Source organism: Balaenoptera borealis (genome assembly GCF_965194805.1).
Source record: "Balaenoptera borealis genome assembly, chromosome: 13".
Taxonomy (NCBI): Eukaryota; Metazoa; Chordata; class Mammalia; order Artiodactyla; family Balaenopteridae; genus Balaenoptera; species Balaenoptera borealis.
In genome coordinates, this window is record NC_138870.1 from 78,360,811 (window position 1) to 78,376,279 (window position 15,469).

The 15,469-nt window shown below is 41.0% G+C and overlaps 1 long non-coding RNA gene across 3 annotated transcripts in view; it reads right to left on the reverse strand.

Annotated features, from left to right (window-relative positions):
• The window catches only part of LOC309609241, a 348,772-nt gene that overhangs the window by 93,830 nt on the left and 239,473 nt on the right, over positions 1–15,469 (reverse strand). For 2 of the 3 annotated variants that reach the window (XR_014233329.1, XR_014233330.1), the window contains exon 4: positions 821–9,408. This is a non-coding gene — a long non-coding RNA (uncharacterized lncRNA). Of the gene's footprint in view, positions 1–820; positions 9,409–15,469 lie in introns of those variants that run through there. The other variant, XR_014233328.1, reaches the window with a different exon arrangement.

The following is a 15,469-nucleotide window of genomic DNA, read 5'->3' on the forward strand; positions in this document are numbered from 1 at the left end:
ACTAATATAAAATGATTCTGTTATTACTGTTAAATAGACTCCTGACATTGAATCATGTCAGAATGAATTAAAGTTTACCAAAATGCCAAGAACATTAAATAGAATATTTCAAAGTGTACTTGGAACAAGAAGAAAAACATGAAAAGGATAAGCTGACTCGGGGTAGAGGGTACATGATTAATGCATGACAAAAACAATTTAAAGTTCTCCATTCCTATATGCTTTCATCTTTACCTCAAAAAGCAATAAACTGGAAAATATGGGAAATAGAAATTCAGTTTAAAGGGGAATCAAAGCCCAAGATGGATGAGCAGATAATAAGAAAGTATATCACAATTATATGAACTCAAGTCTGGATGAATTACATTCTAAGGTAGTGATAATCATGGAAAATGTTTATTATCAGATTCAGAGTTCTGCTCTAAGTGCTTGATATATACCCCCTAACTTAATCCTCACAAAAACCTAGAAAGTAGATGCTATTGTTTTCTCCATTTTTCAGATGGAAAAACTGAGGCCTGGGGAAGCTAAACAGCTTGCCCATGGCAGGGCTGGGATTTGAGCCCTGACAGTCTGACTCTAGAGCCTCCCGGTCAGCATACAGTTCACAAATCAGCAGCATTTTTATTACCTGGATGTGTGTTAGAAATGTGGAATCTCAGACCTATGGAATCAAAATCTGCATTTTAATAAGATCTCCAGGTAATTCTTACACACACTGCATTTTGAGAAGCACTACTCTAGAGACCATATTCTGCCGCTCAATCATATACTTTGCTACCTCCATCACACTAAAAACCGAATAAATGTGAATGCAGGACACTGTAAATGACCTTTTAGAAATCACAAAGTATGAGAGGGGTAGAAGGAGAGAGGTGATGAACAAACCCCATGGTTTTCAGAAAGAATGTATGAGGGAGGGGGGAATCAACAGAGTAAAATCCAGTGTAATGGATAGAAATTCTTGGCAAATTCTAAATTAGAGAGCTAAAAGATGATCTCGAGGAACCAATGTGGGTTCACTAAGAAAATGTTCTGTCAAATGAACCTGATTTCCTTTTTGGATGGACATACAGATATCAGGAAAATACCACAATTATATTACACACAAATGTCAGTATCAAGAATGAGTTTTGGTAAGTCTTTCTTATTATGCCTGTTGATAACATAAGCATAATCAGTAGCTAACTGAATAACTATATCCAAAGCAGGTTGATTAATAGATCATTGTAAATAAGCAAAAAGGTATTATTCTTTTATTCATTCAAAAAATGTTTACTGAGCATCTTCTAGGTGCTGGGGATACACTGATGAACAAGACAACATTCTGCTCTCACAAAACAACAACTAAACAAATAAAGATAATTACAGGTGTTAAATAAAAATAAAACATACACATTAGCTAGAGTGAGAAGAGGAATATTTCTTAGGTGTTGACATTTGACCCAAGACCTGACTATTAAAGGGGAAGCAGCCACGAGGGGATCTGATGTAAGAGCATTCTAGACCAAAGGACTAGCAATATATGAAGGCCTGGGACTGGCCATGAGCTTGAAAGAATAAGGCAGATAGAGTCTGCAAGGCCAGGTCAGTGCAGTCTTGAAGACCACAGTAAGTGTAAGGGAATTCACTGGAGCATTTTAATTTGGAGCATGATGTGATCTGATTTATGATTTTAAAAGATCAAAGACTGCCATGTGGGGAAATGGATTACAATGGGGGAAAAGGGGAACTCTTGTTCTTGATTCAGGTCTCATCATCTTTACTGGATATTTAGATGAAAACTCTGCAAGGCTATAAGTTTTCATGACTAAATTTGTACATACAGCTTAGCTAAGGTCTTCTGTGGTAGGTTATGGATTCCCAATGAAATGAGCAGTCTTGAAGTAGCTTCCAAAATTAGCAGATGAAATGTAAAATACTAGAAACACAAAGTTCTGAACTTAGCTTAAAAAAGAAAGTCCCATAGGTTCAGTAAGGGTTGAGAGAGACCTGGTTTAGCTGAGTTTGCAGGGAAAAGGTAAATTTTACTTAACTTTTTGGCCAATTTGAGACAGCATATACTGGTCTTCAAAATCCTAATGGAGTTTTAGGTTGCATGGAAAGACTTAGGTAATGATTCTGAAATTTGAGTAAGTATCAGAACCATTTGAGAAATGAAGCACAGGCACAAACACACAAGTGTGCTAGGCTGTTTTGGCTTGTGTAATGTTCTGATGATAGTTTGTGGTGCCCCAGAACTGCAACCAAGAGAGTAAGTCCACAATGTCTGTCATACTGGAAACATACATCACAGATCCAACAGTCATGTCTCAAGGAGGTCAGTGGTATTGGAGAAGTAGATGTTGCGGGTTACAGAGAAGATGTATGGCTTTCAAGAGTGGAGATATTCAAAACCCTTGGAGAGTTTTAGATAGGGATGTTCCATGCACAATAAACTGATATTATGATGTCTTAGTGAATCAAATACATTTGTTGGTACAATTAGTAATATTCTATGGTTGAGGGTCTAAAAATACAAAGACATAGGAATTCAGTGCAAAATAAAAATTTTCAGTGCCCATTGTGGAACCCTGAGGGTAAAGATTTTTTTTTTAAATGTTCTAAAAATCCAGTGAGAGAGATGGACATGGGGGATGATAACAGAGATATCCACAGTCTTATAGGGAATAGTAGAGGGGCACAGTCCTTGTTCCATCTGGGAGTTCACAAGAGATTCCCTGGAAGAGATAATGCTTTAGCTGAGTATTAAAGATGAGTCAGACATAATTAGCCTGTGAAGAAGGGTGGGATGAGTGTTCCAGATTGAAGAAATAACTCCCACAGAGGCATGGGGCTGGAAGCAGCAGGGCACATGTGGGGAATTAAAAGGGTATTACAAGAGGAGAAAGGGAAAGGGGCAGTTATTGGGAGAAAACACTGGAGAAGGATGTCAAAGAGGGCCTGAATAAGTAGTTTAGTGTTTAGTTCTGTAAACGATGGGGAGATTTTAAAGATTTTAAGTATTTTAGAGATTATTCAGCAGCTATGTAGTCTTAAATGAGTTAAGACAAGAGGCAGAGGGACTAGTTACAAGCAACTCAGGACGACTCTAAGAGCTTGGGTTACAGTAATAGTGGTAGGAATGAAAAGAAAGAGATACATTGGAAAAAACACTTTTCAGAATACGAAATCAGCATAATTTGGTGATAAATTAAATGTGCATGCATGAGGGTGGGTGGAGATGGAGAAGCTAAGGGTAACTAATTCCAGTGACTGGTGAAGTGTGGTGCCACTAACAGAGTCAAGAAAGAAAACAGAAGAGCAAGTTTGGGGTGAGTTCAGTTTTGGACATGTTGTTTGAGGTGTCTATTCTACATGCAGGTTGAGAGGTCCAGGCTGAAGCTCAGATGAGAGTATGGGGCTCAGAAGAGGGATATGGATTGGAGGTCATCAACTATAGGTGGTAGTTGAATCCATGAGACTGGAGAAGGTTACTCAGGGGCAGTGGGGAGAGGCCTGGTGAAATTAGTGCACCCACACCTTCCAAATGGATGTCAGATGCCAAGCTAGGGCAAAGTCATAATGGACTCAAGCTGGTTGGGTCTACATAGGGGAGATTGTCATAACATGCTCTCTGCTCAGAGGCTCAAGAAATTGGCTTAGGGAAACGGCAAGTTGCTCAAACACTAAGGAAAATAAATAAAATACCTAGTCCAAAAGACTGAGCCAGTTATTTCAGGAAATCCCTGAGCTCTATCTCTCAGAGATATAGTTGACTCATGCTTTTATTTACCTTTCATTGGTCCTTGTTTCATTAAATTATAATGAGATAGGTGGGAAGGTACATGCCCTTTCTCAATGGTGAACGATTTGTCATGGACAGAGTCTGACAACTTGCCCACAGACAGTAAACTGAGAAGCCTTTCCAGACCCAGATCATTAGGAAGGACTTTCCAGGTGCCAAGCAGTTGCTGCTTCTGTTGCTTGTTTCAAGCCCTTAGAAAAGTGCAAATTATCCCAAAAGCCACTGGGCAAATGCCATCTTGCCTGCAGGAGTAGCCTAACTCTGGAGAAGCATCACTTAGGAGACATCGAATTCCCTGAGCTTGTCCACACATGACAGCTTGTGAGGGCCCCTAAGGAAATCAAGGTTATTGAAGAAAATATCACTGGTTGGCATGCAGGTGTGTCTTTCTCACCTCCTATGCCTTTTGCTACTAAGCAGATGGTGCTGTGGCACCTGTTACGAGCCTGGGCCTAATTCAAGAGCCTGCCTTTGCTTTCACTGAAGCTACTGAATTTGAGGGGACCTGGGGAGAATTAATATACCTCAGTATTCCTCTAACATCTTTTCCCTGTGTGATACATCCATTCTCACCTGCTGTCTTCATATTGTACTCCTTTCATCCCTCTGTCTCATATTGAAAGCCTGCTGTGCTGGAATACTGCCTCTATCATTCTTAACAGGTTGCACACACCATCAGAGTTTGCAAATGGCAATACCCTGCTAGTGGAAATCTTTTCCTAAGGCCTCCTTCCCAAATGTTCCAGGCCAGCAGGGGTTAACTAGAGTCTTGCCCATGAGCCTGTCTCTGGGAAGCTGACTTGTTCCTACTTGTCTGGCTTGGAACTTCTGCAGCCTGTTTCAACAACACCTTTTTTAGTTGAGCAAGGTTCATGGGATAACTGTGAGGGTCATTGCTAGGGAGAAAGTCAAAGCAAGAGGAGCAATTAGATGATTAAATTGAAAGATGTTCTTTACTAAACAATTCACCACAGTTCCCAAAGATATTTACACTCTGCCTCTTTTCCAAATTCACTTACAGATCCTCTCCTGCCCTTCGAGCAATTATTCCCCTCAATTCAAGTGTCTGGAAGGAGGCTGGATAGAAAGCAAGGCTCGATTCCTGACTAGAGCTGCTGGATTCTTCAACTACTGGCCTCACCTCCAAAAGAATCTTAATAGCCCAATTTAAAGACTTGTCATTAGGTAAAAACCCAATTTAGCACCTTTATTTATGAGGCAGAAATTCTTTGTACTTTGTTGGTCTAGATTTACAGATAGATAGATAGATAGATAGATAGATAGATAGATAGATAGACAGACAGATAGAGTAATGGTTACTTTTGAGTGTCAAGTTGGCTGGCTCATGGTGCCCAGATATTTGGTCAAACATTATTCTGGATGTTTCTGTGAAGGTGTTTTTTGTATGAGATTAGCCTTTAAATCAGTGGACTTCAAGTAAAGCAGACGGCCCTCCACAATGTGGGTAGTCCTCATCCAATCAGTTGAAGGCCTTAATGGAAGAAAGACTGATGTACCCTGAACAAGCAGCCAGCAGACTGCCTTTGAACTAGAACTGCAACTTTTCCCTGAGTTCCCAAGCCTGCTGGCTTACCCCTTCAGATTTTGAACTCTCCAAGCTTCCATAATCACATGAGCCAATTCACTAAGATACATCTCTTTTCCTCTTTCTTTGTACACATCCTGCTTGTTGGGTTTCTCTGGAGAACGCTGACTATATAGATAGATAGATAGACACACAGACAGATACACACATACATACATACACAGATAGATAGATGATAGTTAATACACTTTATAAGTATTGCCATAACAAGATTCCCCCAGATAGACAGATAGATAGCAGGACACACGGGTGGAGGGATGGGATGGAAGGTTTTGGGATAAGTTATCTTTTGAGTGTAGACTCAAGGAAAGCCCTGCTTCCTCCCTGTAGATGAAGCTAGGGTTCAATCGGAATAGACATTTGTTTTACGGTTTAAACGATTCATTGTTTTCCCTTCAGTTCTTGTAAGAACACACTGAGTACCTCAGATAAGCCATTCCAGCCCAGCACTGCAGGAGTCCCTGATTGAGGAATATGAACCAAACCCCCTTCAAAAGAAATTATCTCCCTGCCTTTCTGGGACACAATAGCCTGACTTTAACAACTTGCCTTTTTTGGCCTCCATATATCTGTTTGAATAATTATTATTCATCTGCTGGGCCTGTCACAGAATTCCAGCTGTAAATAGCGCTCATCATCACCCCCATCACCACAGCTGGTAATGAAGAGAAATGTGTTGGCTAATAAGGAGAGCGGCCACCATTACAGTAATGAAGAAAAATGGACAGAAATGCCGCAGGAATGGCACCTCCACTATTTCCTGGTGTAATTGGCACGAGGTAATTGCTTTTTTATCCTCCCTGGCTTCACCTCTGCAAACTACTTCCAAATTCCTTACATTCATCACAAAATAGACAATTGAAAGTAGTGTAATAAACTAAAAAGGCAAAGGAGCTCAGCTTTGTGGTACCAGTCTTAAAAGAAGGAAAAGAAGGAAACATTTACAGGATTAATAAAAAGGAAAATAGGAGGAGGGTGGGGGGATCATTCCTTTGTTGTTATTTTTGTCATTAGAGACCAAGCTTTCTTTCAACCACATACAAAGACAGGCTCCAACAGGAATAACACTGAATATGTTCTAAACACATATGTTGCGGCCACTACTGCCACTTAAAAGGTTCCCACTCACATGCAGTAAAATGAAACATGAGGCAGGCCTACTTTCATTCTTCCTGCTGATAAATCCAGGCCTAAGAGCAGCATAGAAATTAGGTCTGCATTTTTTTGGTATCTCATGTACCAAAATGAACCTTGTTTGGGCAATTTGTGTAAAGCATGTCATTTTTCTGGTTTGCCCATTTTCAGTGCTTTGCTCTGGTTGGGGCTATTCTGGGTACAGTCCTTGGAAAGATTCTTAAGCTCAGGATTTTACAAAACCATTAAGAGAATTAAGAACAATGTCTAAGCCCCATGAAAAGAATCACGTTCAATTAGTAAAGTTAACTTAGGTATTTTTTATTCTTTTAGAAATACATCTACAAATTCTTTGATATTCCTCTCTTTCCCTTAAGTGTGAATATAGTGAGTGTGGGATTGATACAGTGACTTGCTTCCAGGGACTAGATTACAGCAGAAGTGATGGTGTGTCACTTCCATATTAGGTTATAAAAAGATGCAGCAAAGGTGAAAACAACCCAAATGTCCCTTCACACGTGAATGGATAAACAAGATGTGTATATACATGCAGTGGAATATTATTCAGCCATAAAGAGGAATGAAATTCTGATACATGCTACAACATGAACGAATCTTGAAAACATTGTGCTAAGTGAATAAGCCAGACACAGAGGGACAAATATTATATGATTCCACTTATATGAAGTACCTAGGATAGGCAAATTCATAAAGCAGAAAGTAGAACTGAGATGAACAGAGGTTGTGAGTTAGGCAGATGAAGAATTATTGTTTAATGGGTATACGGGGCTTCTGTTTGGGACGATGAAAAGGTCTGGAAATGGATAGTGGTGATGGCTGCACAACAACTGAATGTACTTAATGTCACTGAATTATACACTTAAAAATGGTTAAAATGATAAACCTATGTTATATATTTTTTACCAAAATAAAAAGGACTCCCCCCAAAAGACTGCACCTTCTGTGTTGAGTGTTCTGCCTCTCTCTCTTTCCATCTCTTGGACCACTCACTCTGGGAGAAGCCGGCTACTATGTCTTGAGGATACCAAGGCAGCGCTATGGAGATGCCCACATGGCAAACAACTAAAATTTCTGGACAACACTAGTGAGAAATTGGCGACTCCAGTGAGCAAGCCTTCTTGGAAACGTCCTCCAGGCCCATCCAAGTCTACAGATGATGCAGCCCTAGCTGATATCTTGACCATAACCTCAAAGGAGACCCTGAGCTAGAACCACCCAGCTAAGTCACTCTGGGATTTCTGACTCTCAGAAACTGTGAGATAATAAATGGTGGTTGTTTTAAGCCACAAAATCTTGGGGTAATTTGTTACACAGCAATAGATATTGAGTACAGTATAACTATATATGCACAAATTTACAACAATATTGAATGAGATAAAGTCACAATAATATTAGGTGATAATAATCATCTAAAACAAGCTTCTGCTTCTTTCTACAAAGCAATTGGGGGAATGTTAGCTACTGAGGTTAACAAAAATGTCTATGTCCTGATGCCATTCCTTCTCAGGTTCCATATGGTTCCCTCTCCCACATTTGTCTGTGTGGGAATGGGTATTTTTATTTCAACTGCATTCTTGGTCTCTGTCTGCAGTAATTCAAAATGCATAGTTCAAGTGCAGAATCTGTATTTCAACTCTAAATCTAGCACTCCAGATACTACTTGGTTACTGCAAAGACACACACTAACTGGGAACTCCACAAACTAACCCCCACTATCTGTTTTCTTCTCTCTCTCACTCTTCTTAAATTCTATCTTTATTCCAGTGATGATGAAAGCAATTTTTATATAGCTCTGGAGTTCGTAATTACAATAACTATCACCAGAAAAGGTCTTCGCCACTCACCAATGTCTCTTATAGACTGGATGTGGGCCGTCTACAAGCAGCATATAGGAGGTAAGACCTGGAAAACTGGTTGACCCAGGAATAGTGTTACCTATCCGACCTTTTGAGGACTCACTCATTTATTGGGGAATTACCCAAGAAAAAGCAAAAAAACCAAGCAGAGGTGGCAGGTCACGAGGCAAACAGGAGAAGGATAGGAGGAGACTTCAACAGAGGATCAGTATGGAATAAAGTTAACAAAGATGGAATAGGAAACATGTTATGCCATAAAGTCAGGCATCTAAACAATTAATCCATAAACTCTATGTGACAGGGCATTACTTTGATTGAGTTTGGGCCAGATTCTTAAAGGAGTCAAATTAGGCTAGGAATAAGAAGGACTGATCTCATAAAGATTCCATTCTCTTTCTCTCCCTTGCAAACACCACGTGTACATAAATCATTACATGTTGGCATCATAGGTTCCTTTAAATATTTGTAAAGTAGCATAAAGTAGGAGGCAGAAGATAAGGGCCCTAGGCACTCTTAGAAGATAACCAGATAACTTCAGATATGGCTTTAGTCTCTCCAGGCCTCTGTGTCATCTGTAAAATGAGGTCATTCTACCCATGACGTTTGGACTGGACCAAACGATATACTGAAATTCCTTCTAACTCTAAAATCTACAATTTTATGGGTTAAATTCTGATGCCCATACACTCCTCCATAAGGTATTCCTAGGGAATCATCCTAGCATGGCTACCTGGACAATTCAAACAGTTTCTCCATCTCCATATTACACGTCCTCCAACTCAGAACAGAAGCACAGTTTGTACCCTCAACTCAACATCTCAGTTTTTACCCTGAAAACTCAAGAAATACGAACGGTTTAAGAGTAAACAGTGGGGATTGTGAGCACCTATAGTCAGAGATTTATTTCTAGGGAAGTTCTTACCTTAGATGAAAGGTGGCACTCCAAGGGGTGAAAACTTGGCTGAAGGTCCCATTCGATCAATATGGTAAGCCTGGAACTCAGCCTAGGGCAACAAGAGAATGAAACTTGAAACTCAGTTCGGGATATATACAAAGATGGTGCAAAGCTACGAAGAAATTCCAGAGGTCAAACTATGTCAACTTCATTCTAAACCTGGTGGGAAATGAGTTTAGCTGGTGCTCGGAACATGTTCTGGGGAAGTGAAACAGCAAATGATCGCTTTTTTCTTTTTATTTTGAGTTTTACCATTTCTTGTCAGATGGAAGAATCCTTGTACCTGAGTTCTCAACCAGTCAATGAAAATCTGCTGGTAAATCTCGAAGCCTGATCTCATAGAGCAGAAGTCAGTGGCCTGGGGGTTGACAGTCTCCCCAGGGAGGAATGAAACATCTGCTGGAAACTCCCCATCCCCATCCCTTGACCTTAAAGCTCTAGAGAAAAGGAAAAGCGGCTTCTCTTGACAAAAAGATTGGGAATCCCTGTTGCTATGTCTTACTGCTTCTTTAAGGCTTCCATGGAAATGAAAGATGTTCTCAAGCAAAGACAGGTCAAATCTATTAACAGAGTGGGCGAGGCATTTCCCTCCTGAAAACTGTGGAATAAAAGAGAAAAGAACCTTTTCTGACAAAACGAGTATTTTTGTTTGTTTGATTTCATTTCACATTTATTTATTGAACAGTAGGGAGAAATAATTTGAATATGAAAATAGCTAGTTATTAGAAGAAGAGGGAATAATTTCAAACATGGAGCCCCCTGTAGTTTATACATCATGTAAACTTGCTGCTCCATCCCTCAGCCTTTCCCATCTCCCTTCAGCAATCCTGTTTCCATTCTCTCAGCTCCCAGAGAATCACCAAGAAGCTGAGTTCCAGTAGCACTAGCCTAATACACATTTGATTCTTTTCTCCAGCCGCCAAATGGACCATCTTCCCAGAACTCTTCCCATCATTAGAGGGGAGAAGACGAGTTGAGCAAGTCTTTCTCCAAACTATAGCCACATTTTTATATTAATCTGACACCTGTCATCTGCTTTATTTCCAGGAAGTTCTTCTTAGCGGGAAGGTGGCACTCCAAGGGGTTAAAACTTGGCTGAATGTCTATAAGAATTCATTAGATAATATCCAAAAAGCCCTCCAGAGGGCCTTGCTAAATACAACCAAAGATGGTGCAGTGATTTCCTAAACCCAAGATTTCAGGTTTACTTTTGCTGTTCCCTGGATACTAGCAGTGTTTGGCTATATAGAGGAAGGAGAAATATTAACCAATTTTCATTCCAGCTGACCTTTTACAGAGACAAGAAGTAATTTTGCTTGAATTCTCCATTTCAGTCTAGGACAGTAACAGCCGGGCAGGGATTTTGCCCAACACTTTGTGAGGTTTACGCCCAACTGCATTTGTCAGATTGGCATTTTATATTAAAACAATAGAGCACTGTTATTAAGACACCATACTGCTACAACTTTAGGAAGTTCCTAAACCAAGAAACTTTCTCTGGACCACTAGAGTCTCCATGACTGTAAAGGTCTGATGTGTTTCAAAAATCCATTTCAGCCCAGGAGGTTATAGTAGAATGATCAGGAATCAGACTGTCTATATTTGAAGATTAACCCTACCATTTGCTTACAAATGCTGTGATCTTCAGGAATTCCCTAGCTGTCCAGTGGTTAGGACTTGGCACTTTCCCTGCCTGGGCCTGGGGTTCAATCCCTGGTCAGGGAATTAACCTCCCACAAGCCACGTGATGCAGCCAAAAATAAATAAAATAAAATTAAAATAAATAAAATTTAAAAAAATAAATAAATAAAACAAATGATGTGATTTTGGAGACAGCAGATCACAGGGGTTAAGAATATAGGCTTTGGAGCCAGACTGCTTGGGTTGGAACCTTGATTCCACCATTTACTTGTTGGATGATCTTAAGGAAGTTCTTCAAACCTCTGGGCCTCAGTGTCATCATTTGTGAAATGGGGCTGTTAATGGCATCTCCAAATGTTGGGGGAAGAATGAAATAAGTTGATGCATGTAGATGCTTCAAGCAATGTCTGGCAAACAGTATCAATAAAAGTTAGCTATCATGATTGCTATTATTCTTTCCAATTTTTCAGCATTTCATCCAATGCTGGGCAAAATCAACAAAGAAAGGGAGCTAACCAAGGAGAACTCTGGGGAAAATGTTGAATTTGGCAAAACTGGGAATCAGGCAGAACTTATTCTTTGGCACTCTCTCCATTTTTCTCTCTCCTGTTAATGTCCAGGCTCCTTATATAACACTGTACCCAAGCTCTAGATTTTCTTTCTGCTCTCCTCCATACCCACCCTTCACCAATCAACTTTTACCCACACTAGCTCTATTCCTTTAGGACTTCGCTCTGAACTAGGTGATAATATAAAAAGTAAAAAATCAAATCTGGTTTAAGATAGTAATGAATGCTGGTAAGTTAATGTTATGCTTTCTGGATGTCACATTTGCATTTTACAAAATGAAGATTGCCTTATTACCAGGAAGAGTGACCAAAACTGAGAACTTCAGTTAATGTGCGAGGCAGGTAAGGGTAATAATTCTGGGCAGGCTGACCATTGGTTTTCTTTGACTCACAGATAAGCTGCTACTTCCATAACCCATAGAACTTGTCCTAAAGTTAACTGTTTAATATAAAGCAGCATAGACAGACTCCTAGGCGAAAGCAGAACACACTGTGTTTAAACACAGCGTTATTAGGTTGACAGGCATGGCATCGAGGCCGCAGTGTTACTGGTCCCACAGCTCCCAGGGCTGCTGTCAACAAGTCACGAAAAATTGGACCAGTCAAAATTTTCAGTCACGTCTGATTTTCCCGAAGATGCAGATACACCTGCTGAAAATGTTCCAAACAGAGAAAAACCGAAATTGCAGAACAAAGCGAGCCGATGGAGGAAGATGGCAAAGGCCCAGCGTTGGCTTCTATCCCCCATTATTATAGCCCTGGGATAGGCAGCATTCTGAATTCAACAAAGGGGCCGAGGGTAAGGGGATCTGAGTTCTAGATCCATCTCTGCCATTAACTGATTGTGTCTTTAAGCAAGTTGAGTCACTTTATTTTGGAGGGTCGTATTTGCAAAACTAGGGGAGAGACAGGCTCAAGAGCACTATCCCGGGCTTCCCTGGTGGCGCAGTGGTTGAGAATCTGCCTGCCAATGCAGGGAACACGGGTTCGAGCCCTGGTCTGGGAGGATCCCACATGCCGCGGAGCAGCTGGGCCCGTGAGCCACAACTACTGAGCCTGCGCGTCTGGAGCCTGTGCTCCGCAACGGGAGAGGCCGCGACAGTGAGAGGCCCGCGCACCGCGATGAGGAGTGGCCCCCGCTTGACGCAATTAGAGAAAGCCCTCGCACAGAAACGAAGACCCAACACAGCCAAAAATAAATAAAATTAAATTAAAAAAAAAAAAGAGAAGGAAGGGGTCATGGTACCTTGGTAAAGTGGAAATGGTTTGGGAGGGAAGGTGAGTTTGAGCTGAAGTGGATAGCAGGATATCTGAGTGATTCCATCTTTCTACAGTATTCGAAGTAATGAGCAGCACCGTATCTTTTCTGACAAGAAAATTTAACTTCGAATTGACCACTCTAGCTATTATCAAAAGCCCAGCTGAAACAAAGTGGCAGTACAAGAGTGATGCACTAAGAGAAGGGTACCTTATACTTCTTCAGTGTTTGTTTGTCTTTTTTTTTTTTTTTTTTTTGGCTTAACTTCTTTGGGAGGGATATAAGTACTTTGCATGTTTGCAAAAGCTATGAACCTAATTCCCAGAAAAAAAAAAAAATACCATTAGAAAAAAACATGGAGCCCAGGTTAAGAATCTCTTTTTTAGATAGGGACTAAAGGGCTCACTAAGCCAAACAAAATTTTTGGTTTTGTTATTGTTACTATTATAGCTGTTATTTTAAGATGAAGAACTACAGACCGAAGAGAAATATAAGCAGAGAAAAAGAGATAATAAGGAAAGAGATGTGTTTTATTAGACAGCTTTTTCCTAACAATGAGGTCACTGCCAAGTGTCCAGAGAAAGCATTATTTTTCCTAAATGCTTTGGAGCATTTCACGTCTTCTCCCTGTTCTTTGTTCTTTGATTAAAATGCTGATGTATTATGTGCACCTGTCCTTAGCTTTGTCGTTAAAACATCCTGGCAACCACAAGAAAACATGCCAGCTTGTGATAACTATCTGCATTTTTAATAATGCCTAGCATTTCCTACAAATAGGATTTCAGCATCTAGAACTCTGGATTTGGAAAATGAAACAGCTTTTGTTAGTTCTAATAGAAAAAGGCAGCTTGATTTCCAATGCTCTGTTTTAATCTGGGTTTTACCAGCGGGTGATTTTATTGAAAGTGAAATCCATATTCGTGTTTAGCTTTAGCATCTCAACTCTAAAATGGAAAAATCACAGCTTCAGTAACAGAATTGAGAATGAGGTCCTGGCATCTTTCTTAAAAGGAATTTGGATAAGGCTTCTCAGTAAATACTCACAAATTACTTACGCTGTATGTCTAAACACACACAAACAGGTTTAGAAAACCTGGCTGAATTGAAATGAAATAATTAGATATGAAAACAATAACCTGGGCTTCTTTGCCAGATTCTTATCAACATGGACCATACTTGCTCTAAGGCAATAAAGGGAGTGGGGGTCAAGGTCATGACCAGGAAGGAATTCATGTGCCCAAACTCTCTTCATCTTCATGAAAAAGTTTTGTGCTTTCCCAGGCTACCTAGAGAGGGGTCAATAAGGCACTGTTCTGGGTTCCCTTTGTGACTTAAAGGGAAATGTTCATAGTGTCAGGAACCCTTCATGACCTGCAAATGAAAAAGGAGGATGTCCTCAAATTCCTTGCAGCAGGAACCCACTTAGGTGGCACCAACCTTGACTGCCAAATGGAACAGTACATCTGTGAAAGGAAAAGTGATGGTGTCACCTCATACACCTACAGAGAACCTGGGAGAAGCCTCCCCTGGCGGCTCGCGCCGTTGTTGCCATAGGAAACCAGGCTGACTTCAGTGTCATATCCTCCAGGGATACTGGCCAGTGAGCTGTGCTGAAGTTTGCTGCTGCCGCTTCTACTGCTGGCCGCTTCTCTTCTGGGAACTTCCCTAACTCTATCCAGGCCACCTTCCTGGAGCCGTGACTTCCGGCGGTTACTGATCCAGGTCTGATCTCAGAACCGTGTTATGTTAAACCGCCTGCCATCACTGTGTCACAGTGACTCTTCTCTGCGCTGTGTGGACATCGCCATCCCCGGCAACAACAGGGGAGCTCCCGCAGTGGGTCTGCGGTGGTGGATGTGGGCCGGGGGGTGAGGATGGGGTTGGCGTTCTGCGCATGCGTGGCGCCGGCTGCCGCGAGCATCTGGGTGAGGTCAGCCTGCTGTCTACTCTGCAGAGATGCTGAAGATGCTGAAAAGCTAGCATGGACTACTGCTGGAAAGGCTGTGACCCAGGAGGAGGTTCTGACTTCAGCAGTGAAAGGGAATTCATTTCCAAAGTTTCCCCTCTCCTTGATGCCTAAAATTACGTGGTTCACAACAAAGACTCACATGAGTCTACTTCATTTGAAGTAGGGCAGAAATGGCTTAGAAATATTAGCCTCTTGCTAATATTGTGCACATGGTAATGGATAAGCTGGAGTCTTGGTTCAGTCTATGCTGCTGATGGCCCCTCAGGACCCCATCCTAGCCGAATCCTTCCTAGAAAGGCGATATAGAAAGGAGACAAGAGCAGGGGTCTTGGCATCCAGTAGAAGTGGGTTTAAATCCCAGCAACACCAATGGCTGGCTGAATAGACTTTGAAAAGTCACTTAATTTTCCTGAACCCTGCTTTCTTAGATTGTAAAATGGAGGTAATAATATTCAACTAACGGATTAAATGGAATGAAACTGCAAGGCCTAGCCAAGGTCTTCAATACATTGCAGTTCCCCTTTTTTGTGCTCCCTCCTTTCCCCCTTCATTCCTTCTTGAATCATAGCCAAGAGTTGCCATGCCTTTTCCTGGTCAAGTAGTGAGAATTCTGTTTGTCTTGTACGAACTCAAGGTAAAGAGTACCCTTACTTCAAAGGAGGCTGGAAATTCA